This window comes from Protopterus annectens, chromosome 9.part0 (genome assembly GCF_019279795.1).
Source record: "Protopterus annectens isolate FY-2018-M chromosome 9.part0, PAN1.0, whole genome shotgun sequence".
Classification (NCBI taxonomy): domain Eukaryota; kingdom Metazoa; phylum Chordata; order Ceratodontiformes; family Protopteridae; genus Protopterus; species Protopterus annectens.
Window position 1 is genome coordinate 44,563,121 of NC_056743.1, and position 27,918 is coordinate 44,591,038.

The 27,918-nt window shown below is 35.0% G+C and overlaps 1 protein-coding gene across 3 annotated transcripts in view; it reads right to left on the minus strand.

Moving 5' to 3' along the window:
• LOC122811027 (C-C chemokine receptor type 5-like) overlaps positions 1-27,918 on the minus strand; it is a 249,589-nt gene that overhangs the window by 215,473 nt on the left and 6,198 nt on the right. The window contains exons 2-3 of one of the 3 annotated variants that reach the window (XM_044082545.1): positions 10,762-10,870; positions 1,265-1,857 (exon numbers count right to left, since the gene is read on the minus strand). The exons of 1 other annotated variant lie outside the window; for it this stretch is intronic. The gene's annotated coding sequence lies outside the window, so the exon portion shown is untranslated. Of the gene's footprint in view, positions 1-1,264; positions 1,858-10,761; positions 11,355-27,918 lie in introns of all 3 variants that reach the window. One more of the 3 variants, XM_044082544.1, reaches the window with a different exon arrangement.

The window sequence follows — 27,918 nt, forward strand, 5'->3', positions numbered from 1 at the left end:
ATATTTGTTTTCTTTGTGAAATTATTTAGCATAATGAATGCTAGTGATGCCAGGACACATACTCAGGACATAGGAACATAGTATAAGTTAATGATGTCGATATGCAAGATGCCGACTAAGGAAACAGACAAGTATATGTGACACCTGAAAAGAGACATAGCTGTATAACAAAGGCACCAACCCAAACTAGCAAGGACAAACAGCTGAGAGACAGTGACACTGGAAACACAAATTAAATACAAGACACAATGGTATACCCCTAACAGCAAAGCAAATAAATGATAACAGATAACTATGGAACATAGGGAAATAGTACAAGATACACATGCAAATCTGAGAACTATCAATGCTTATAACAGAAACATGAACAGAAACATAAAGAGAAACACAAATGTCAGTTACACAGAAAATCTTAGCAGTGACATTTCTCTATACATGCCTTAAACACAGACAGAAAACCTGAGGTTGGGACTACTTACTTATAGGTTAATGTCAGATTTTTATAAACACATACATGGAATAAAAAAATAACTTCATATACCAGAAGTATATGCAACACATAGTCATTAAGGGTGACATGGTATATGGACAACAAGCCAACTACGATGTGTTAAACATTCAAGAAAACAAGAAGCATTAGACCCAATATTTTAATGCTAATATATTACCAGAGTTCACAAGTTCTGTTCTACATTCTTTGTGGTTATACACAAATGAGATTTAAGAATGATATTATCACCACAGATTGTACCATGTGGTCTAGAATTTGTATGAATCATTATAATTTTCACTAGGCATTTCCTTTCTTGTTGCTGGATTAATCTTATGAACATTTGACAGCGATGGAGGTCATATCACAATACCTGTAATGCCAGTCAGGAGCACCACAATAACTGGGAACACATGTCTTTGCAAACAATTGTCCCGTTATTTGAGTGGATAAGAAAACTGAAATAAAAATGAGGTGCACTGCAAACTTTACAGTTCTAATTATTAAAGGCAAGACAATAGTTGCCCAAAACAGTTTGTATAAGCTGTTTATTCAAATTCACATTGTCAGTAGCTGACCAAACATATGATGAGGAACCACATCTAAAAGAAGATACTCTAAGTAAGCGTATAACATCTGTCATTATACAATTGTTTCTAATCATAATGTGCAATGTCCAGAATCAAGTAATTCCTTTAAAATATACCTAATAAATTATAGTGTAGACTTAAACAGTTCAAGAGATATTTCATAAAATTACAAGTGTTTACTTACAATGCTTATGTAGTGTCCCATTTCTGCTTTTCAGAGCAAAAATTTTAAATTTCTGAACTAGTAGGAATTTCCTGATAGCATGTTCTTTTTCTTATCTCTCTGAGCCACTCTGTATCCATTTTGTCATATTAAGAGTGTCAATAAAAGGACACAAATTGTTAGTGTCATATTTTCCACACCCTGTTTAATACAGATTATAAAATGAGGCATCAGTCAGAATCTGTCAAACTTTTTATTATGGCATTGCTGTGAGAAAGAATTTAAATTCCACTACGTCGTTCCTTCAGACCTACTTTATTTAACACAGATACATATATTCTGATGCCAATAGGATGAAAACAATTGCATGTGTCACATTAATTCTCCTCAATCAAGTAACAGAAGCATCTACAATTGCACCGAAGACACAAATGCAAATCTATATTCTGTTTACAGATGTCATTAGTCTGTAGAAAAGCATGTGGTAGAGCAGTGTGACAAATATCCTAGGGAGCAGCACAAATGTAAATAATATACCTGACGACAGGTAAAACAAAGACAGCAGAGGCAATGCAGACAAATTCATTTATTTCTCCAGTGCGTTGGTGGGCAGCCTTAAAGAGGAACAAACCAACAAAAATTAATTTCATCTACTTTTATACATTCTCCAATTAAACTAACAATCCATTAGCTAATGTACGGTAGTATTAATTGTTAGTTAGTTGTGTTACAATAGCATTGCCCGCTTTGCCACCAGTAACCCTTTCAGAACACATCACTGTCACAACCTAAAACTCCTAGGCTGGCTTGAGCTACAAAACTGCCTTATGATCTCACAACTTACCATTGCCCACAAGATACTGTACCAACCTTGTAATACCCCAATACTTTCTCAACTTTTAATCCCCTATAATAATCTTACCTCCCTTCGATCTTCTTCTAAACTCATGACCAAATCTGTAAAATCCCATAACTTCGCTGGTGACTCTCTGTTCACCAATACTGTAGGTAGAACATGGAATCTGCTACCCACTGATATCACTCTAATCACCTCCTTACCACTCTTCAAACAAAAAATCAAACTGTACTTCCAAAATCACTGGCTTTGCTCCTGTAGGACTCCTGACTAACCTTCTTCATTCCCCCTACTCCACTATAACTATACACTGTACTTATTAGCTATACATATGCTTTCTTCTTATCACCCTGTTGCTCTCCTCTTATGCTCTGACCCACTCCTCCTTTTTCTCTCCACTGTCCTCTTTTCCATCTTCTTACTTCTTCTCCTTACTGACCATTGCTTCTCACTCTTCTCCTCCCTTGTATTTCTTCATTAATCCCTGTTTTACTTCTTTCTCTCCAACGGATTATCGAAAACAATTTTGCTATTCTTTAGCTTTTTAATTGTGATGCTTCTACTGAACTAGTATATTTTTTTTGGTGTGCCTTAGGTATTTTGTTGTTCTTATTAATAAATGTATATTCTTATTGTACTTAACTTTTTATTAATATGTCTCTTTGTAATTGATTTATGTGTGGAGCTTTTCTCCCCGGGCATCTACTGAAAATGGACATATATCCAGCTAGACTAGCCCGGTTAACAAATGTAAAATAAAATAAAAAAAATAAAATAAATTAAGCTTAAAGCAAAGAAATAGATTCAACTCTTTTCCTACCTTATAGATTGCTAGGCTGTAGTGTTACCAAAAATAGTAACACGGCACAAATGTAAATATTATACCTAACAACTCTAGCAATACAGATCCCTAGGCTGTAGTGTTACCAAAAACACTAACACGGCACAAATGTAAATATTATACCTAACAACTCTAAAAATATACATCCTTAGGCTGTAATGTTACCAAAAACACTAACATGGCACAAATGTAAATATTATACCTAACAACTCTAGCAATACAGATCCCTAGGCTGTAATGATACCAGAAACACTAACATGGCACAAATGTAAATATTATACCTAACAACTCTATCAATACAGATCCCTAGGCTGTAGTGTTACCAAAAACACTAACATGGCACAAATGTAAATATTACACCTAACAACTCTAGCAATACAGATCCCTAGGCTGTAATGTTACCAGAAACACTAACATGGCACAAATGTAAATATTATACCTAACAACTCTATCAATACAGATCCCTAGGCTGTAGTGTTATCAAAAACACTAACACGGCACAAATGTAAACATACCTAAATAACTGCAACATTACAGATCCCTAGGCTGCACTGTTACCAAAAACACTAACACGGCACAAATGTAAATATTATAAATAACAACTCTAGCAATACAGATCCCTAGGCTGTAGTGTTACCAGAAACACTAACACGGCACAAATGTAAATATTATACCTAACAGCTCTAGCAATACAGATCCCTAGGCTGTAATGTTACCAGAAACACTAACATGGCACAAATGTAAATATTATACCTAACAACTCTATCAATACAGATCCCTAGGCTGTAGTGTTATCAAAAACACTAACACGGCACAAATGTAAACATACCTAAATAACTGCAACATTACAGATCCCTAGGCTGCACTGTTACCAAAAACACTAACACGGCACAAATGTAAATATTATACCTAACAACTCTAGCAATACAGATCCCTAGGCTGTAATGTTACCAGAAACACTAACATGGCACAAATGTAAATATTATAATTGACAATGTTAACATTACAGATTCCTAGCCTGTAGTGTTCCCAGAAAAACTAACATGCCAAAAATGCAAATATTATACATGACAACAGTAACATTACAGATTCCTAGGCTGTAGTGTTACCAAAAACACTAACATGGTACAATGAAAATATTATACCTGACAACAGTAGCATTACAGATTCCTGGGCTGCAGTGTTATCAAAAATGCTAACATGGCACAAATCTAAATATTATACCTGACAACTGTAACATTACAGATTCTAAGGCTGTAGTATTACCAAAAACACTAACATTGCACAAATGTAAATATTATACATGACAACTGTAGAATTTCAGATTCCAAGGCTGTATTGTTACCAAAAAACACAAACATGGCGCAAATGTAAATATTATACCAGACAACTATAGCATTGCATATTCAAGACTGTAGTTTTACCAAAAATGCTAACATGGCACAAATGTAAATATAGCTGACAACTGTAGCATTACAGATTCCTAGGCTGTATTGTTACCAAAAACACTAACTTGGCACAACTGTAAATATTATGCCTGACAACTGTTACATTAGAGATTCCAAGGCTGTAGTATTACCAAAAACACTAACATGGCACAAATGTAAATATTATACCAGACAACTGTAGCATTACAAATTCCTAGGCTGTAGTGTTTTATACCAGACAACTATAGCATTGCATATTCAAGACTGTAGTTTTACCAAAAACGCTAACATGCCACAAATGTAATTATAACTGACAACTGTAGCATTACAGATTCTGTAGTGTTACCAAAAACACTAACTTGGCACAAATGTAAATATACCTGACAACTGTAGCATTACAGATTTCTAGGCTGTAGTATTACCAAAAACACAAACATGGCAAAAATGTAATTATTATACCTGACAACTGTAGCATTACAGATTCCAAAGCTCTAGTTTTACGAAAAACACTAGCATGGCACAACTGTATATTTTACACTAGACAACAGTAACATTACAAATTCTTTGGCTGAAGTTTTACATAAAACACTTATATGGAACAACTGTAAATATTATTCCTGACAACAGTAACATTAAAGATTTCTGGGCTGTAATGTTACCAAAAACACTAACATGGCACAAATGTAAATATATCTGACAACTGTAGCATTACAGATTCCAAGGTTGTAGTGTTACCAAAAACAATAACACAGCACAAATACAAATACACCTAACATCAATAACATTACATATTCCTAGGCTGTAGTGTTACCAAAACACTAACATGGCACAAATGTAAATATTAAACCTGACAATGTTAGCATTACAGATTGCTATGCTGTACTGTTACCAAAAACACTAACTTATGGCACACTTGTAATTATTACATCTGACAACTGTAACATTACACATTCCCAGCCAGTAGTGTTAGCAAAAACCCTATCATAGCACAAATGTAAATATTATACCTGACAATGTTAACATTACAGATTGCTAGGCTGTAGTGTTACCAAAAACACTAACATGGCACAACTGTAAATATTACACCTGACAACAGTAACATTATAAATTATTTCCCTGAATTGTTACAAAAAACACTACTATGGCACAAATGTAAATATTATACCTGACAACAGTAATATTACAGAAACCTGGGCTGTAGTGTTACCAAAAACACTAACATGGCACAAATGTAAATATACCTGACAAGTGTACCGTTACAGATTCTTAGGCTGTAGTGTTACCAAAAACACTAACACAGCACAAATGCAAATAAATCTAAAAACAGTGAAATTACAGATTCCTAGGCTGTAGTGTTATGAAGACCAGTAACATGGCACAAATGTAAATACACCTGACAACTGTAGCATTACAATTTCCTAGGCTGTAGTGTTATCAAAAACACTAACATGGTGGAAATGTAAATGTTATGCCAGACAACTGTAGTATTACAGATTCCTAGGCTGTAGAATTACCAAAAACCCTAATGTGGAACAAATGTAAATATTATACCTGACAATGTTAACATTACAGATTCCTAGGCTGTAGTGTTACCAAAACACTAACATGGCACCAATGTAAATATACCTGACAATTGTAGCATTACAGATTCCTAGGCTGTAGTGTTACCAAAAACACTAACATGGTGCAAATGCAAATATACCTAACAACAGTAACATTATAGATTCCTAGGCTGTAGTGTTACCAAAACACTAACGCGGCACAAATGTAATTATACCTGACAACTGTACCATTACAGATTCCTAGGCTGTAGTGTTACCAAAAACACTAACATGGTACAAATGCAAATATACCTAACAACAGTAACATTACAGATTCCTAGGCTGTAGTGTTACCAAAACACTAACGCGGCACAAATGTAATTATACCTGACAACTGTACCATTACAGATTCCTAGGCTGTAGTGTTACCAAAACACTAACATGGTGCAAATGCAAATATACCTAACAACAGTAACATTACAGATTCCTAGGCTGTAATGTTATGAAAACCACTAACATGGCACAAATGCAAATACACCTGACAACTGTAGCATTATACATTCCTAGGCTGTAGTGTTAACAGAAACACTAACATGGCACAAATATAAATATTATGCCAGACAACTGTAGTAATACAGATTCCTAGGCTTTAGAATTACCAAAAACCCTAATGTGGCACAAATGTAGTTATTATACCTGACAACTGTAGCATTACACATTCCTAGCCTACAGTTTTATGAAAAACACTAACATGGCACAAATGTAAATATTATACATGACAATGTTAACATTACAGATTCCTAGGCTGTAGTGTTACCAAAACACTAACATCGCACAAATGTAAATATACCTGACAATTGTAGCATTACAGATTCCTAGGCTGTAGTATTACCAAAAACACTAACATGGTGCAAATGCAAATATACCTAACAACAGTAACATTACAGATTCCTAGGCTGTAGTGTTACCAAAAACACTAACGCGGCACAAATGTAATTATACCTGACAACTGTACCATTACAGATTCCTAGGCTGTAGTGTTACCAAAAACACTAACATGGTGCAAATGCAAATATACCTAACAACAGTAACATTACAGATTCCTAGGCTGTAGTGTTATGAAAACCACTAACATGGCACAAATGCAAACACACCCGACAACTGTAGCAATATACATTTCTAGGCTGTAGTGTTAACAGAAACACTATCATGGCACAAATGTAAATATTATGCCAGACAACTGTAGTATTACAGATTCCTAGGCTTTAGAATTACCAAAAACCCTAATGTGGCACAAATGTAGTTATTATACCTGACACATTCCTAGCCTGCAGTTTTAAGAAAAACACTAACATGGCACACATGTAAATATTATACCTGACAATGTTAACATTACAGATTCCTAGGCTGTAATGTTACCAGAAACATTAACATGGCACAAATGAAAATATTATATCTGACAACTGTAACATTACAGATTCCTTGGCAGTAGTGATACCAAAAACACTAACATGGAACAAATGTAAATATAATACCTGACAACTGCAACATTACAGAGTCCTAGGTTGTAGTGTTACCGAAAACCCTAACATGGCACACATGTAAATATACCTTACAACTGTAACGTTACAGATTCGTAGGCTGTAGAGCTGCCAAAAACACTAACATGGCACAAACGTAAATATTATACTTGACAACTGTAGCATTACAGATTCCTAGGCTGTGGTGTTAACAGAACACTAACATGATAAAACTTTATGTATTATACCTGACAAATGTAGCATTACAGATTTCTATGCTGTAATTTTACCAAAAACACTAACAAGGCACAAATGTGAATGCAAGACATCAAAATTCTACATAGTGATTCAACGACAAATAACTAGAAGAGCATTTAAAATAACATGCCCAACACAGAAATTAAACAAATAGAAGTCGATACAAAAGACAGAAGACTGGATCATATGCAAAATCATATACCAAATATGCATGTTTAAGAACTAATTTACATAGGAGATCCTGAGGGCAACATTGCATAACATATTAAGTTCATAGACATGTACTAAGCTAATGGCCCTGAAGCCTTTACAAGCTAGCCCATAGAAGTGCCTTGGCTTTTTTGCACATGATTTTTTTACAGAAATTATAAATAAAATTAATATTTTTACAGAGAAAAAAAAGATGCATTGGAAATATTAATTTATTTCACTTGCCTTGCCTTGTTTAACAGTCTTAAACAGGGACAGACAAAATAAATTATTTGTATGCACTTATTTATATCCTCCAATTAAACTAACAATAAAATGAAATAATAAATCATGATATTAAACTTAAAATAAAGAAATGCATTCAACTCTTTCCTACATTACATTGTTACTTTTCCCAACTTATTTTAAGGCTTGCATAATGTTTTCAAACACGGTGTTCTAATTCTTTTTAAGCAAAGCATGTCATTGTACCTCTTTAGTTAAACTATAGGGAGGCGAAGTTTTATATTTTAAAATTAGCAGTGCTTCATGATTCATTTAAGCAATAATCCAAAAGTATGCATTGGTATATCAGGATTTACTCACAGTTGGTCTGGTCTGGTCTGATCACGAGGGTGAAACCCAAGTGATTAAACAAAGCCAGCCATGGTAAATCTTTAGATATCCACAAGCAGAAGTGGAATTTTTCTATTACACAATTACATTATTTAATAATAAAATTATTACCTCTCTTAAATAATGCTTTGTATAAAGGCACTTGTCTTCTTCTACCTTTTTCTTGTTTGCTGATGTACTGCATGCATAAGCAACGTCTATTCCCATGCGTCTACAGTACATCAATCGAGTGCAGGAGAAGCAATGGGAAAAGAGAAGCTCTTTGGCAGGTTTTGTTTTCAATGTTTAAAGTCAAGATTTTATCAGGGACAGTGGAGACATACAAGGTAAATAAGGCATCTTTACTTTTATACAATATACCTGCTTTTTCTTGTATTTTGCTCTGTCGTTCAGCTTACGCTATGGGAACGTCTGGCTGCTGAATGATACTACAGCAAACAGACGTTTTCTACTGGAATTTAAATGATTAACACTGGGCATGCTGGTCGGGCTCACTCAAGGAAGAAGTTAAAATAATATCAAGCAGCAGTCGTGTAATAAACTGAGTGCTGGTTTAACTGGAGAATGTATGGGAGAATATATACAAGTCATTGGAATTAGCTAATTACTTACGTATGAGTCAGTGGCACAACAGGTAGCACACTCACCTTTGGTAAAGAAGGTTGTAGGTTCTATTCCCACACCAGGTAGATGGATTGTTGATACGGCACGTGTCATCCTTTGGATGAGATTTTTAACTGAAGCCCCATTTGCTTGAGTTAGGGGTAGCTCAAGTGAAAGAAAAAGGTGCCACAGCACCTGCAGAACAGAGTAGGGGAAGTTCCCTGCTGCCCTGGCCAAATACCACCTCAGGTCTCCCCTGAAAAGAGTCCACTAGCCTAGTAGGACTACCCCAGTAAACAAAGAATAAATCAGACTATTTTCTTTGCTCCTCTTTGAAGGCTGTCCTCCAAAGCACCAGGGAAATACATTAGTTTGTCTACTGAATATTTGTTTTCTTTGTGAAATTATTTAGCATAATGAATGCTAGTGATGCCAGGACACATACTCAGGACATAGGAACATAGTATAAGTTAATGATGTCGATATGCAAGATGCCGACTAAGGAAACAGAGAAGTATATGTGACACCTGAAAAGAGACATAGCTGTATAACAAAGGCACCAACCCAAACTAGCAAGGACAAACAGCTGAGAGACAGTGACACCGGAAACACGAATTAAATACAAGACACAATGGTATACCCCTAACAGCAAAGCAAATAAATGATAACAGATAACTATGGAACATAGGGAAATAGTACAAGATACACATGCAAATCTGAGAACTATCAATGCTTATAACAGAAACATGAACAGAAACATAAAGAGAAACACAAATGTCAGTTACACAGAAAATCTTAGCAGTGACATTTCTCTATACATGCCTTAAACACAGACAGAAAACCTGAGGTTGGGACTACTTACTTATAGGTTAATGTCAGATTTTTATAAACACATACATGGAATAAAAAAATAACTTCATATACCAGAAGTATATGCAACATATAGTCATTAAGGGTGACATGGTATATGGACAACAAGCCAACTACGATGTGTTAAACATTCAAGAAAACAAGAAGCATTAGACCCAATATTTTAATGCTAATATATTACCAGAGTTCACAAGTTCTGTTCTACATTCTTTGTGGTTATACACAAATGAGATTTAAGAATGATATTATCACCACAGATTGTACCATGTGGTCTAGAATTTGTATGAATCATTATAATTTTCACTAGGCATTTCCTTTCTTGTTGCTGGATTAATCTTATGAACATTTGACAGCGATGGAGGTCATATCACAATACCTGTAATGCCAGTCAGGAGCACCACAATAACTGGGAACACATGTCTTTGCAAACAATTGTCCCGTTATTTGAGTGGATAAGAAAACTGAAATAAAAATGAGGTGCACTGCAAACTTTACAGTTCTAATTATTAAAGGCAAGACAATAGTTGCCCAAAACAGTTTGTATAAGCTGTTTATTCAAATTCACATTGTCAGTAGCTGACCAAACATATGATGAGGAACCACATCTAAAAGAAGATACTCTAAGTAAGCGTATAACATCTGTCATTATACAATTGTTTCTAATCATAATGTGCAATGTCCAGAATCAAGTAATTCCTTTAAAATATACCTAATAAATTATAGTGTAGACTTAAACAGTTCAAGAGATATTTCATAAAATTACAAGAGTTTACTTACAATGCTTATGTAGTGTCCCATTTCTGCTTTTCAGAGCAAAAATTTTAAATTTCTGAACTAGTAGGAATTTCCTGATAGCATGTTCTTTTTCTTATCTCTCTGAGCCACTCTGTATCCATTTTGTCATATTAAGAGTGTCAATAAAAGGACACAAATTGTTAGTGTCATATTTTCCACACCCTGTTTAATACAGATTATAAAATGAGGCATCAGTCAGAATCTGTCAAACTTTTTATTATGGCATTGCTGTGAGAAAGAATTTAAATTCCACTACGTCGTTCCTTCAGACCTACTTTATTTAACACAGATACATATATTCTGATGCCAATAGGATGAAAACAATTGCATGTGTCACATTAATTCTCCTCAATCAAGTAACAGAAGCATCTACAATTGCACCGAAGACACAAATGCAAATCTATATTCTGTTTACAGATGTCATTAGTCTGTAGAAAAGCATGTGGTAGAGCAGTGTGACAAATATCCTAGGGAGCAGCACAAATGTAAATAATATACCTGACGACAGGTAAAACAAAGACAGCAGAGGCAATGCAGACAAATTCATTTATTTCTCCAGTGCGTTGGTGGGCAGCCTTAAAGAGGAACAAACCAACAAAAATTAATTTCATCTACTTTTATACATTCTCCAGTTAAACTAACAATCCATTAGCTAATGTACGGTAGTATTAAGCTTAAAGCAAAGAAATAGATTCAACTCTTTTCCTACCTTATAGATTCCTAGGCTGTAGTGTTACCAAAAACACTAACACGGCACAAATGTAAATATTATACCTAACAACTCTAGCAATACAGATCCCTAGGCTGTAGTGTTACCAAAAACACTAACACGGCACAAATGAAAACATACCAAAATAACTGCAACATTACAGATCCCGAGGCTACTGTTACCAAAAACACTAACACGGCACAGATGTAAATATTATACCTAACAACTCTAGCAATACAGATCCCTAGGCTGTAGTGTTACCAAAAACACTAACACGGCACAAATGAAAACATACCAAAATAACTGCAACATTACAGATCCCGAGGCTACTGTTACCAAAAACACTAACACGGCACAGATGTAAATATTATACCTAACAACTCTAGCAATACAGATCCCTAGGCTGTAATGTTACCAGAAACACTAACATGGCACAAATGTAAATATTATAATTGACAATGTTAACATTACAGATTCCTAGCCTGTAGTGTTCCCAGAAAAACTAACATGCCAAAAATGCAAATATTATACATGACAACAGTAACATTACAGATTCCTAGGCTGTAGTGTTACCAAAAACACTAACATGGTACAATGAAAATATTATACCTGACAACAGTAGCATTACAGATTCCTGGGCTGCAGTGTTATCAAAAATGCTAACATGGCACAAATCTAAACATTATACCTGACAACTGTAACATTACAGATTCCAAGGCTGTAGTATTACCAAAACACTAACATAGCACAAATGTAAATATTATACATGACAACTATAGAATTTCTGATTCCAAGGCTGTATTGTTACCAAAAAACACAAACATGGCGCAAATGTAAATATTATACCAGACAACTATAGCATTGCATATTCAAGACTGTAGTTTTACCAAAAACGCTAACATGGCACAAATGTAAATATAGCTGACAACTGTAGCATTACAGATTCCTAGGCTGTATTGTTACCAAAAACACTAACTTGGCACAAATGTAAATATTATGCCTGACAACTGTTACATTAGAGATTCCAAGGCTGTAGTGTTACCAAAAACACTAACATGGCACAAATGTAAATATAGCTGACAACTGTAGCATTACAGATTATTAGGCTGTATTGTTACCAAGAAACACAAACATGGCGCAAATGTAAATATTATAACAGACAACTATAGCATTGCATATTCAAGACTGTAGTTTTACCAAAAACGCTAACATGCCACAAATGTAAATATAACTGACAACTGTAGCATTACAGATTCTGTAGTGTTACCAAAAACACTAACTTGGCACAAATGTAAATATACCTGACAACTGTAGCATTACAGATTTCTAGGCTGTAGTATTACCAAAAACACAAACATGGCAAAAATGTAATTATTATACCTGACAACTGTAGCATTACAGATTCCAAAGCTGTAGTTTTACGAAAAACACTAGCATGGCACAACTGTATATTTTACACTAGACAACAGTAACATTACAAATTCTTTGGCTGAAGTTTTACAAAAAAACACTAATATGGAACAACTGTAAATATTATTCCTGACAACAGTAACATTAAAGATTTCTGGGCTGTAATGTTACCAAAAACACTAACATGGCACAAATGTAAATATACCTGACAACTGAAACATTACAGATTCCAAGGTTGTAGTGTTACCTAAAACAATAACACAGCACAAATACAAATACACCTAACATCAATAACATTACATATTCCTAGGCTGTAGTGTTACCAAAACACTAACATGGCACAAATGTAAATATTAAACCTGACAATGTTTGATAGCAAGTGGATAGGAGCGAAGCTAGACAGCAAACAAATATAGTTCAAGTCCAACACAAAGCCCTTCAGAGTTTCAAATATTCCAAGTAATCCAAATAGAACCACCAAGTCCTGTGGTAAATATTCTTTATTCAACAGACAAGTGCTTTCGCTGAGTACAGCTTCTTCAGGTCAATTCAAAAAACAAAATCAAGTCCCATAATATGTAGGTAATCCAATTAAATTCCAACAAAGTCAATTAAACATTTAAAAGGGAAATGTAATGTTAATAAAGACTTATAAAAACATATAAAATATTACTCAAATTAAAACCTCTATAGCACTTATAATAAAAACATATAAGGGACAAATATGTGTATAAGTGGAATTGTATAAGTTTATTAAAACAATATACTAGTGTGTACAAGACTCACAGATACAAGAGCTGGTCTATTATGTTATTCCTAGTTACTGTTATGTGATGCAGAGTGTCTATTTAATGTGCCTACGTCTCCTAAGCCTGGGTTTGATGGATGCTCTCTCATTCAACCCTGATCCATGGTCAGCCCTCAATCTAACTATCCAATCACTCTCCTGCTTTCAGTGTAATTCCTTAGGTCACCTCCTCTCTTGTTCGGGGTGACAACCTCTAGAACTCTAAACAGAAATGTATGTGTGTGGTCATTATTGCTAACATGCTTGGCTAAGGCATTGTGGGTCGATCCTTTCCTTATATGATATGCATGTTCTCTTATTCTGTCCCTAAATTTGCGGTTCGTCTTTCCCACATAAAACTGGTACATACCTGACATACTGCAAGATATATCACATTGCTGGTCATGCAGTCAGCAGTAGCAGTGGTATCAAAAATCCTTCGTGTATCAGGATGTACAAATTCAGTGGAATTGTCAATGTATGAGCAGAAATTACAATGTCCACAAGATACTGTGTACTGTCTAGTAGTTGTAACCTGCTTAACCTGTCTCGGATAACATAGTATCCTCTTAAGATTTTTCTGTTCCTATATTGGAACTTTGGGGCATCACCAACAATGTCCCTAATGGCATTGTCAATCTTGAAAATTTCCCAAAATTTACCAATTATTTCTCTCATCTCAAAATGATCTGATGTAAAAGTAGTGGTAAATTTCACAACTGGTGAAGTAGTGGTAGTAGGTGTATTTCTACCAAGTGTGTCTATAGCCTCATTCGGTCCAAAATAGGGTGCTGCTACTGTATGTCTTAAATCATGTATATTATGTAGATTGTCCTCAATCTCAGTGATACCATACCCTCTATCTAGCAATCTCCCTTTTAAATTCACCAATTCCATGTCAAAGCCCTCTTCGGTTGGGTTCAGTCTAGAGGCTCTGATGGCTTGGCCCTTGATAATATTTTTAAAAACAAAAGAGGGATGCATGCTAGATCTCAATAATAGAGAATTGCTATAGCACGTCTTCCTGAAAACACCAGTATTGATCAAGCCATCCGATAGTTTCTCTATATACAGGTCCAAAAATTCAATCTTATCTAATGAAAAATTCATAGTAAATGTGAGGTAATTAGTTAAACCATTCACATCATTCAAGAATAGTGCCAATTGCTCCACAGTGCCATTCCATAGAACAAAGACATCATCCACAAAAGCCGGAATAATATAACATGTTGTTTGAAGGCTTCTAAATTGAATAGTACCTTCTCTTCCCAGCAGGCTAAAACATATTGGCATAGCTATTAGCAAGGTGTTCCCATAGCTCGCCATCACCCTGCCTATAAAGAGCATCATCAAACATGAAAATGTTGTTCTCCAATATTAGTTCTAAGAAATGAACCAATAAATCTATTTTCACTTCACTGTAATCACTATGTATATGTAAATAGTCAGATATATAAGTGAGTCCAAGTTGATTGGGGATAACAGTGAAGAGAGACTGTATATCAAATGTCACAAAAATATAATCACCCACTGACTCATGACTCTTGAGGCATTAGAGAAGTCCAATAGAAACTGTTTCAATCTCTTAATACACATGTATTTTTATTCAAGATGGGTCTTAAATTCTTTTCTATGTATACCGAGAGATGCTCGGTGACCCATCCTCGACCAGAGACAATAGGTCTCATGGGTGGATTAGCGGCATCTTTGTGAATTTTAGGAGACCATGGATAACTGGCATCATAGGTTCTTTAATAATCAAGTATTCATATAGGTCTCTATCTATTAGTCCACTCAAATGAATGTCTAATAGAGTATCCTTTATCAGCCTTATGGTATCCTTCGTCATCTCAGATGTAACAATCTGATAAAACAATCACTCAACATGTCATTCATTGAGTTGTAATAATGTAGGGTGTTCATTACCACCACGTCCTCCCTTGTCTGCAGGTCTAACAACAATAGAATTGTCATCCTGTAAATCCCTAAGACTAATTCTTTCAATATATGTAAGGTTGTCTCTCCTATAAGACTTCCTTTGTATATTGCCATCATAATATTTGTAAAGTTCTTCTTCCGTGAGACGCTGAAATGTCTCTATTAGTGGGTGGTTAACTGGAACATAATCACTAAGATTTTTAAAGACAAATTCACCTTTCGTCTGTTCACTAGGTCCAGTCCCCTTATGTAATAACCTGAGCATGACATTTCTACAAAATACTTTCAAATCTACCATAGTTTCAGTGATATTACTTGTACATTTGGGTATAAAATTCATCCCTTTACTTAATAGTGAAAAATCTTCAGTCAAGAGTCTATCAGACAGATTATGTATCAACGTCTGTCTTTGTTCCACATCTTCTTTAAGGTTTGATTCTGTGGAAGTTCCTCTGAAAGTTTCCTTTTCTGTCGTCCACGACTCATGGATCGTGCACATCTGGGACCCTTCTCCAAACGAACCGGAAGGGGAAAAGAAACATTCAAAGGTGAATCAGAATGTAAGTTCATCTGATTAGACATATGTCCTTGTTATTACTAGTGACGGGCTTATTTTTAACTATTTGTACCTCAGGATATAGATTGGTTCCAGTATGCATACTGGGATGCACTAAGTGTATTACATCATTAGAATCAGTGTTAGTCATCACTATGGATCCTGCAGGGTCAATAGAATCAGTGTGTGATGTGACTCCATCCACCTCCACATCCCTCCCCTGCTGTTGCAAAGTGTCATTGTGTCTAATGTTGACAGCACCATTCATAGATATCTGACCTTCAGTCCTGACACTCTCCACATTAATGTCACCAATAGGACATTAACTCTGGAAACAATATGAGTGTTATGAGAGATGTGAGAACATCTTCTGTTAATTTAATGGGAACAAGTGATGTAATTACTGATGGAAATGTTAGTGCAACACAGAATATAAGTTCTGGTGTCTCATATGCACATTCCTGTTCACATTATTATCAGCAGTAATATTAGGTTGTACATTACTATCTATACCAGAAACATTATCAGAATTAAAATTATTCCTAGGCCATGTGAAGACATGGCCTAATTTAAAATCATTTAAATCTCTTATTATTTTATGTTTTTTCTGTTGCATTAGTTTGCGCTCTAGTGCTAACACACTATCTAACATGTTCTCAAAACGTGGTTGCACTGTACCTTCTGCAAACTCGCTTAAAATGGCAGTTTGTTTATTATTAATATCCACAGTCAACGCTGTCTCCTCTGGTTCAAAAAAAGTAATCAGAAGCTCCATATACCTCCGACTAGCATCCAGGTTCAGCTTTTGCCAAGCTGACAGCAATTCTGGGTAGTCTCTGCCCTGACTGGGCATGTTGAATATCCACAAACCTCGTGGAACGATATTTCTGTCAATACAAAACTGCAAATGCAGTCGCTGTATCTGGACCCTCTTAAGTTTAAAGAAGCTTCTTTCAGTCTCATCAAGAAGCCTGTGCAGCTTCTCCATATTGACGGTCCTTCTCGTGATGTCATCTCTTGGCGCCAAACTCTCTAGTTGCGAAGGCAAAGAAGCAGTACCATCCAGGTACTGCTTAAACCTCCTCATAAGGACTTCTTTCCTCTGGTGTTCACCTCGAGGAATGTAGTCCAATTCTATGTTAGCCATATCGATTGAAGCAACGCAAATGTAAGGCAAATGTAACAAAAATACTGATGCAATCAACGTCCGCTCCTGCAAGTGTACTGAAGGAATAAATATTATTCAACATGTGGAGGAACACTTGCAGATAAACACTCCTTATCCAGAAATAAAATAAACAAAGTTTGATAGCAAGTGGATAGGAGCGAAGCTAGACAGCAAACAAATATAGTTCAAGTCCAACACAAAGCCCTTCAGAGTTTCAAATATTCCAAGTAATCCAAATAGAACCACCAAGTCCTGTGGTAAATATTCTTTATTCAACAGACAAGCACTTTCGCTGAGTACAGCTTCTTCAGGTCAATTCAAAAAACAAAATCAAGTCCCATAATATGTAGGTAATCCAATTAAATTGCAACAAAGTCAATTAAACATTTAAAAGGGAAATGTAATGTTGATAAAGACTTATAAAAACATATAAAATATTACTCAAATTAAAACCTCTATAGCACTTATAATAAAAACATATATGTGAGAACATGTAAGGGACAAATATGTGTATAAGTGGAATTGTATAAGTTTATTAAAACAATATACTAGTGTGTACAAGACTCACAGATACAAGAGCTGGTCTATTATGTTATTCCTAGTTACTGTTATGTGATGCAGAGTGTCTATTTAATGCCTCGTCTCCTAAGCCTGGGTTTGATGGATGCTCTCTCATTCAACCCTGATCCATGGTCAGCCCTCAATCTAACTTTCCAATCACTCTCCCTGCTTTCAGTGTAATTCCTTAGGTCACCTCCTCTCTTGTTCGGTGACAACCTCTAGGCTCTAAACAGAAATGTATGTGTGTGGTCATTATTGCTAACATGCTTGGCTAAGGCATTGTGGGTCGATCCTTTCCTTATATGATATGCATGTTCTCTTATTCTGTCCCTAAATTTGCGGTTAGTCTTTCCCACATAAAAACTGGTACATACCTGACATACTGCAAGATATATCACATTGCTGGTCATGCAGTCAGCAGTAGCAGTGGTATCAAAAATCCTTTGTGTATCAGGATGTACAAATTCAGTGGAATTGTCAATGTATGAGCAGAAATTCACAAAGATGCCGCTAATCCACCCATGAGACCTATTGTCTCTGGTCGAGGATGGGTCACTGAGCATCTCTCGGTATACATAGAAAAGAATTTAAGACCCATCTTGAATAAAAATACATGTGTATTAAGAGATTCGAAACAGTTTCTATTGGACTTCTACGAATGCCTCAAGAGTCATGAGTCAGTGGGTGATTATATTTTTGTGACATTTGATATACAGTCTCTCTTCACTGTTATCCCCAATCAACTTGGACTCACTTATATATCTGACTATTTACATATACATAGTGATTACAATGAAGTGAAAATAGATTTATTGGTTCATTTCTTAGAACTAATATTGGAGAACAACATTTTCATGTTTGATGATGCTCTTTATAGGCAGGTTGATGGCGTAGCTATGGGAACACCTTGCGCTAATAGCTACGCCAATATGTTTTTAGCCTGCTGGGAAGAGAAGGTACTATTCAATTTAGAAGCCTTCAAACAACATGTTATATTATTCCGGCGTTTTGTGGATGATGTCTTTGTTCTATGGAATGGCACTGTGGAGCAATTGGCACTATTCTTGAATGATGTGAATGGTTTAACTAATTACCTCACATTTACTATGAATTTTTCATTAGATAAGATTGAATTTTTGGACCTGTATATAGAGAAACTATCGGATGGCTTGATCAATACTGGTGTTTTCAGGAAGACGTGCTATAGCAATTCTCTATTATTGAGATCTAGCATGCATCCCTCTTTTGTTTTTAAAAATATTATCAAGGGCCAAGCCATCAGAGCCTCTAGACTGAACCCAACCGAAGAGGGCTTTGACATGGAATTGGTGAATTTAAAACCGAGATTGCTAGATAGAGGGTATGGTATCACTGAGATTGAGGACAATCTACATAATATACATGATTTAAGACATACAGTAGCAGCACCCTATTTTGGACCGAATGAGGCTATAGACACACTTGGTAGAAATACACCTACTACCACTACTTCACCAGTTGTGAAATTTACCACTACTTTTACATCAGATCATTTTGAGATGAGAGAAATAATTGGTAAATTTTGGGAAATTTTCAAGATTGACAATGCCATTAGGGACATTGTTGGTGATGCCCCAAAGTTCCAATATAGGAACAGAAAAAATCTTAAGAGGATACTATGTTATCCGAGACAGGTTAAGCAGGTTACAACTACTAGACAGTACACAGTATCTTGTGGACATTGTAATTTCTGCTCATACATTGACAATTCCACTGAATTTGTACATCCTGATACACGAAGGATTTTTGATACCACTGCTACTGCTGACTGCATGACCAGCAATGTGATATATCTTGCAGTATGTCAGGTATGTACCAGTTTTTATGTGGGAAAGACGAATAAATTTAGGGACAGAATAAGAGAACATGCATATCATATAAGGAAAGGATCGACCCACAATGCCTTAGCCAAGCATGTTAGCAATAATGACCACACACATACATTTCTGTTTAGAGCCCTAGAGGTTGTCACCCCGAACAAGAGAGGAGGTGACCTAAGGAATTACACTGAAAGCAGGGAAAGTGATTGGATAGTTAGATTGAGGGCTGACCATGGATCAGGGTTGAATGAGAGATCATCCATCAAACCCAGGCTTAGGAGACGTAGGCACATTAAATAGACAATCTGCATCACATAACAGTAACTAGGAATAACATAATAGACCAGCTCTTGTATCTGTGAGTCTTGTACACACTAGTATATTGTTTTAATAAACTTATACAATTCCACTTATACACATATTTGTCCCTTACATGTTCTCACACATATGTTTTTATTATAAGTGCTATAGAGGTTTTAATTTGAGTAATATTTTATATGTTTTTATAAGTCTTTATTAACATTACATTTCCCTTTTAAATGTTTAATTGACTTTGTTGCCATTTAATTGGATTACCTACATATTATGGGACTTGATTTTGTTTTTTGAATTGACCTGAAGAAGCTGTACTCAGCGAAAGCGCTTGTCTGTTGAATAAAGAATATTTACCACAGGACTTGGTGGTTCTATTTGGATTACTTGGAATATTTGAAACTCTGAAGGGCTTTGTGTTGGACTTGAACTATATTTGTTTACTGTCTAGCTTCGCTCCTATCCACTTGCCATCAAACTTTGTTTATTTTATTTCTGGATAAGGAGTGTTTATCTGCAAGTGTTCCTCCACGTGTTGATTAAACCTGACAATGTTAGCATTACAGATTGCTATGCTGTACTGTTACCAAAAACACTAACTTATGGCACACTTGTAATTATTACATCTGACAACTGTAGCATTACACATTCCCAGCCAGTAGTGTTAGCAAAAACCCTATCATAGCACAAATGTAAATATTATACCTGACAATGTTAACATTACAGATTGCTAGGCTGTAGTGTTACCAAAAACACTAACATGGCACAACTGTAAATATTACACCTGACAACAGTAACATTATAAATTATTTCCCTGAATTGTTACAAAAAACACTAATATGGCACAAATGTAAATATTATACCTGACAACAGTAACATTACAGATACCTGGGCTGTAGTGTTACCAAAAACACTAACATGGCACAAATGTAAATATACCTGACAACTGTACCATTACAGATTCTTAGGCTGTAGTGTTACCAAAAACACTAACATGGCACAAATGCAAATAAATCTAACAACAGTGAAATTACAGATTCCTAGGCTGTAGTGTTATGAAAACCAGTAACATGGCACAAATGTAAATACACCTGACAACTGTAGCATTACAGTTTCCTAGGCTGTAGTGTTATCAAAAACACTAACATGGTGGAAATGTAAATGTTATGCCAGACAACTGTAGTATTACAGATTCCTAGGCTGTAGAATTACCAAAAACCCTAATGTGGAACAAATGTAAATATTATACCTGACAATGTTAACATTACAGATTCCTAGGCTGTAGTGTTACCAAAACACTAACATGGCACCAATGTAAATATACCTGACAATTGTAGCATTACAGATTCCTAGGCTGTAGTATTACCAAAAACACTAACATGGTGCAAATGCAAATATACCTAACAACAGTAACATTACAGATTCCTAGGCTGTAGTGTTACCAAAACACTAATGCGGCACAAATGTAATTATACCTGACAACTGTACCATTACAGATTCCTAGGCTGTAGTGTTACCAAAAACACAAACATGGTTCAAATGCAAATATACCTAACAACAGTAACATTACAGATTCCTAGGCTGTAATGTTATGAAAACCACTAACATGGCACAAATGGAAATACACCTGACAACTGTAGCATTATACATTCCTAGGCTGTAGTGTTAACAGAAACACTAACATGGCACAAATATAAATATTATGCCAGACAACTGTAGTATTACAGATTCCTAGGCTTTAGAATTACCAAAAACCCTAATGTGGCACAAATGTGGTTATTATACCTGACAACTGTAGCATTACACATTCCTAGCCTACAGTTTTATGAAAAACACTAACATGGCACAAATGTAAATATTATACCTGACAATGTTAACATTACAGATTCCTAGGCTGTAATGTTACCAGAAACATTAACATGGCACAAATGAAAATATTATATCTGACAACTGTAACATTACAGATTCCTTGGCAGTAGTGTTACCAAAAACACTAACATGGAACAAATGTAAATATAATACCTGACAACTGCAACATTACAGAGTCCTAGGTTGTAGTGTTACCGAAAACCCTAACATGGCACACATGTAAATATACCTTACAACTGTAACGTTACAGATTCCTAGGCTGTAGAGCTGCCAAAACACTTACATGGCACAAATGTAAATATTATACTTGACAAAAGATGATAAATCCACGGTGGGAGCGAAGTACCAGCCTGGAAACTGAAGATTGTAGTCTGTAAAATGTATTATTATATTGTTGAACACCACACCACATAAAATGTATCAAGCGCTTTCACTCAGCTGATGCTGAGCTTTATCAAGATAAAAACAATTAAAACTCAAACTTCATTTATATATGTAATGCATAAATCATGTGATCAATTAAGTTAATTAATTAAATCAGTATATTTGAATAACTGCTTAAAGTTGTATCAACCTAATATTGCACTTTATCATTAAACAAACCCAATGAATGAATTAAGAATATGCACATAGTGTTTTGTTTAAATAATAGTTAAATAAAAACCCTAAAATGAATAATTAACCATCATAAATGTGCATATCCTAAAAAATGCACCACATAAAAATATATATAAAAAATATATGTAAAAAATATATTAATAATAAATATTTACATTACAGTTCTAAACCATGAACTCATACATTACAAGCAAAATATAACAAACCACAAACAACTTTAAAATGATAATTAATAATTAAATAATCATAATTTGGCCCTTCTCAATTTTAAAACACTACTAAATTCACACTGTCATTCAACCCGGGCCATTTTCCAGCATTTAATTTTAGCTGCCATAACAATTCCATAAATTCTAATTTGGATTCCCAGTCACCACCCCTATTGTCAGGGATAATTTGCTCCAAAACAAAAAACTTAATTTCCATATTGGGGCAAACCAATAAGTGTTTATAGAAAGCATTGGATTTTTTTTTCTTAGAGACATCATAAAAATGCTCATAGATTCTATGTCTAAGTGTCCTTTCCATTTTTCCTATGTAGAAACTGACATTTTATACACAAACCCAAATAAACCACATGCTTTGCATTGCAGTTGAAATAACCATTAGTTTGACATAGATATTTTCTTGATGGGATGTATACAGTGTCATTATTAATGATAGCTTTACATTGCTTACACATCACACACTTATAGGTTCCCTTCCTTAACCCATCAAAGGGTGTGTTTGTGATCTGTTTTCTTTCAAATATTTCTGTCATATTGGTGTCTCTACGCCTAACAAATTTAGAGTGATTACCCCTCTTAGTTCTTCATTTAGTGTAAGAACCGGCCAATATTTTAATATTACTTCCTCTACTGAACTTGAATTGTTGGAATATGTATGAATATAATCAGTCCGGTCGGTGTTGTGAATATCACCATCCACTTTTCTTGCATCTGTATCCATCATTCCTAATAAAGGAGGGCATTTTTCATTCCTACATGCAGTTACCTCCAAGGCCAAACCATTAATCAATGAAATAGGATAGCCTCTTTCAGTAAATCTCTCTTTCAAGAAAGTAACCTCTTCAAGGAAATAATCCATAGTACTGGGCATTCTAGATGCACGTATAAATTGCCCTTTAACAATTCCTTTTTTCTGATGAAAAGGATGACTGCTTTCAAAATGCAGAAATGAATTTGAGTATGTGGGCTTTCTATAAATCTTGGAAGCAAAAATGTTGTCAGCTACATCCTTAATAAGGGTTATATCTAAATAATTCAAAGTATTTTCACTAACTGTGTGTATGAAGGTTATTAAAGATGTGGTTGTATTAATGTAATGAATAAACTCATTAAAAACATTTAATGTCCCACACCACTAAAGACAAATGTCATCCAAATACCTAACATAGTGTTTAATATATTTCACCCAATCTGTGTTAAAAATAAAAGTTTGCTCCCATTTGTGTAATACAATGTTAGCATACAAGGAAGCACAGGAGGCACCCATTGCCACCCCTGTTTTTTGCCTGTATATTTCTCCATTGAAACAAATAAAATTGTTCATCAAGACCATCTCCATAAATTCAATTAATAAATTAGTAACATTAGCATTCATATTAGCTTCATTCACTATTACCTCATTAAACCATTCCAAACCCACAGAATGGGGTATACTGGGAAAAAGTTGTACTATGTCAATTGTTACCATAAGTAGATCTGGGTTATAAAGGTCTGACCTTATACCTCTTAAAAAATCCCAAGAGTCTTTACATAAATACCTTAGGGATGTAACAAATTGTTTTAACATGTGATCTATATATTTCCCTAAGGGCTCAGTGATGCCCCATTGACCAAAAACAATTGGTCTAAAATTCAAAGGGTTTAACCCTTTGTGTGTTTTTGGAATACCAAAAATCATTGGGGTTATTGGTTTGGAAACTAATAAATAATTATATAATTTCTCATTTATAGCTCCTTGTAGTAAATGATCCATTAATAAGTAGTTAATTTTGGCATATGCTATGTGTAACTCATTTCTTGAAATTAAATCATACTGTTCAGAATCTTGCAACATACAATGAATGTAAGTGTCATAGTCTGTTGTATACATTAAAACCAAACCACCCCCTTTATCCGGCTTCATCACTCTACACTTTTCATCCTTGAGAAATTTTATCAAGTTAACCTCTCCTTGTTTTAAATTAGATGCAACCGTGGCTGTTTTTTTGTTATCTAATACTCTAATATCCCTCTCGACCAATTCTTCAAACACCTTTATAGTATAGGGGGGTTAAAAGTGCTTTTTCTAGAAAGTGTATTATCTGGACAAGGTTGACCTTTAAAATGAAAGGCCAAATTCAAATGTCGAACAAATAATTTAAGCTCTACTAATTCTGTTTCTAGCTTAAAGGAGCGTGCTGGAACATAATGCAGACCTCTTGTGAACAAGTCAAAATATTCATTCTTGACCTCTATATCAGTGTAATTGTAAACAGAGAAATTATTCTTTTTAACTACAGTATAGTCCGTATTGTTAGAAAAATCTTCAGCTGCACCATATGAAGTTTCAGCGTTCATAATAGTAACTATTTGTTCCATCTCTGCTGCTGAAATTTCATCCCCCTCCCCCCTGACCGGTCTGGGGGATGTAAAATCCTGATGTGAATTTTTTTCTTTCTCTTTCTTTTTCTGCTAACCTTTCACTTCTCCTACGCAGGTCCTGAAAACGGGTTAAATCATTATTATTTTGCTCATTGCCATGCTGTACAGGATTGTTATTCACCCACCATTATACCTGACAAATGTAGCATTACAGATTTCTATGCTGTAATTTTACCAAAAACACTAACAAGGCACAAATGTGAATGCAAGACATCAAAATTCTACATAGTGATTCAACGACAAATAACTAGAAGAGCATTTAAAATAACATGCCCAACACAGAAATTAAACAAATAGAAGTCGATAAAAAAGACAGAATACTGGATCATATGCGAAATCATATACCAAATATGCATGTTTAAGAACTCATTTACATAGGAGATCCTGAGGGCAACATTGCATAACATATTAAGTTCATAGGCATGTACTAAGGTAATGGCCCTGAAGCCTTTACAAGCTAGCCCATAGAAGTGCCTTGACTTTTTTGCACATGATTTTTTTACAGAAATTATAAATAAAATTAATATTTTTACAGAGAAAAAAGATGCATTGGAGATATTAATTTATTTCCCCAGTGCCTTGTTTAACAGTCTTAAACAGTGACAGACAAAATAAATTATTTGTATGCACTTATTTATATCCTCCAATTAAACTAACAATAAAATGAATTAATAAATCATGATATTGAACTTAAAATAAAGAAATGCATTCAACTATTTCCTACCTTACATTAATATTACTTTTCCCAACTTGTTTTAAGGCTTGCATAATGTTTTCAAACACGGTGTTTGAATTCTTTTTAAGCAAAGCATGTCATTGTACCTCTTTAGTTAAACTATAGGGAGGTGAAGTTTTATATTTTAAAATTAGCAGTGCTTCATGATTCATTTAAGCAATAATCCAAAAGTGTGCATTGGTATATCAGGATTTACTCACAGCTGGTCTGGTCTGATCACGTGGGTGAAACCCAAGTGATTAAACAAAGTCAGCCATGGTAAATCTTTAGATATCCACAAGCAGAAGTGGAATTTTTCTATTACACAATTACATTATTTAATAATAAAATGCTTGCCTCTCTTAAATAATGTCTTTGTATAAAGACACTTGTCTTCTTCTACCTTTTTCTTGTTTGCTGATGTACTGCATGCATAAGCAACATCTATTCCCACGCGTCTACAGTATATCAATCGAATGCAGGAGAAGCAATGAGAAAAGAGAAGCTGTCTGGCAGGTTTTGTTTTCAATGTTTAAAGTCATGATTTTATCAGGGACAGTGGAGACATACAACGTAAATAAGGCACCTTTACTTTTATACAATATACCTGCTTTTTCTTGTATTTTGCTCTGTCATTCAGCTTACGCTATGGGAACGTCTGGCTGCTGAATGATACTACAGCAAACAGGTGTTTTCTACTGGAATTTAAATGATTAACACTGGGCATGCTGGTCGGGCTCACTCAAGAAGTTAAAAGAATATCAAGCAGCAGTCGTGTAATAAACTGAGTGCTGGTTTAACTGGAGAATGTATGGGAGAATATATACAAGTCATTGGAATTAGTTAATTACTTATGTATGAGTCAGTGGCACAACAGGTAGCACACTCACCTTTGATATAGAAGGTTGTAGGTTCTATTCCCACACCAGGTAGATGGATTGTTGATACGGCACGTGCCATCCTTTGGATGAGATTTTTAACTGAAGCCCCATTTGCTTGAGTTAGGGGTAGCTCAAGTGGAAGAAAAAGGTGCCACAGCACCTGCAGAACAGAGTAGGGGAGGTTCCCTGCTAACCTGGCCAAATATCACCTCAGGTCTCCCCTGAAAAGAGTCCACTAGCCTAGTAGGACTACCCCAGTAAACAAAGAATAAATCAGACTATTTTCTTTGCTCCTCTTTGAAGGGTGTCCTCCAAAGCACCAGGGAAATACATTAGTCTGTCTACTGAATATTTGTTTTCTTTGTGAAATTATTTAGCATAATGAATGCTAGTGATGCCAGGACACATACTCAGGACATAGGAACATAGTATAAGTTAATGTTAATGATGTCGATATGCAAGATGCCGACTAAGGAAACAGACAAGTATATGTGACACCTGAAAAGAGACATAGCTGTATAACAAAGGCACCAACCCAAACTAGCAAGGACAAACAGCTGAGAGACAGTGACACCGGAAACACGAATTAAATACAAGACACAATGGTATACCCCTAACAGCAAAGCAAATAAATGATAACAGATAACTATGGAACATAGGGAAATAGTACAAGATACACATGCAAATCTGAGAACTATCAATGCTTATAACAGAAACATGAACAGAAACATAAAGAGAAACACAAATGTCAGTTACACAGAAAATCTTAGCAGTGACATTTCTCTATACATGCCTTAAACACAGACAGAAAACCTGAGGTTGGGACTACTTACTTATAGGTTAATGTCAGATTTTTATAAACACATACATGGAATAAAAAAATAACTTCATATACCAGAAGTATATGCAACACATAGTCATTAAGGGTGACATGGTATATGGACAACAAGCCAACTACGATGTGTTAAACATTCAAGAAAACAAGAAGCATTAGACCCAATATTTTAATGCTAATATATTACCAGAGTTCACAAGTTCTGTTCTACATTCTTTGTGGTTATACACAAATGAGATTTAAGAATGATATTATCACCACAGATTGTACCAT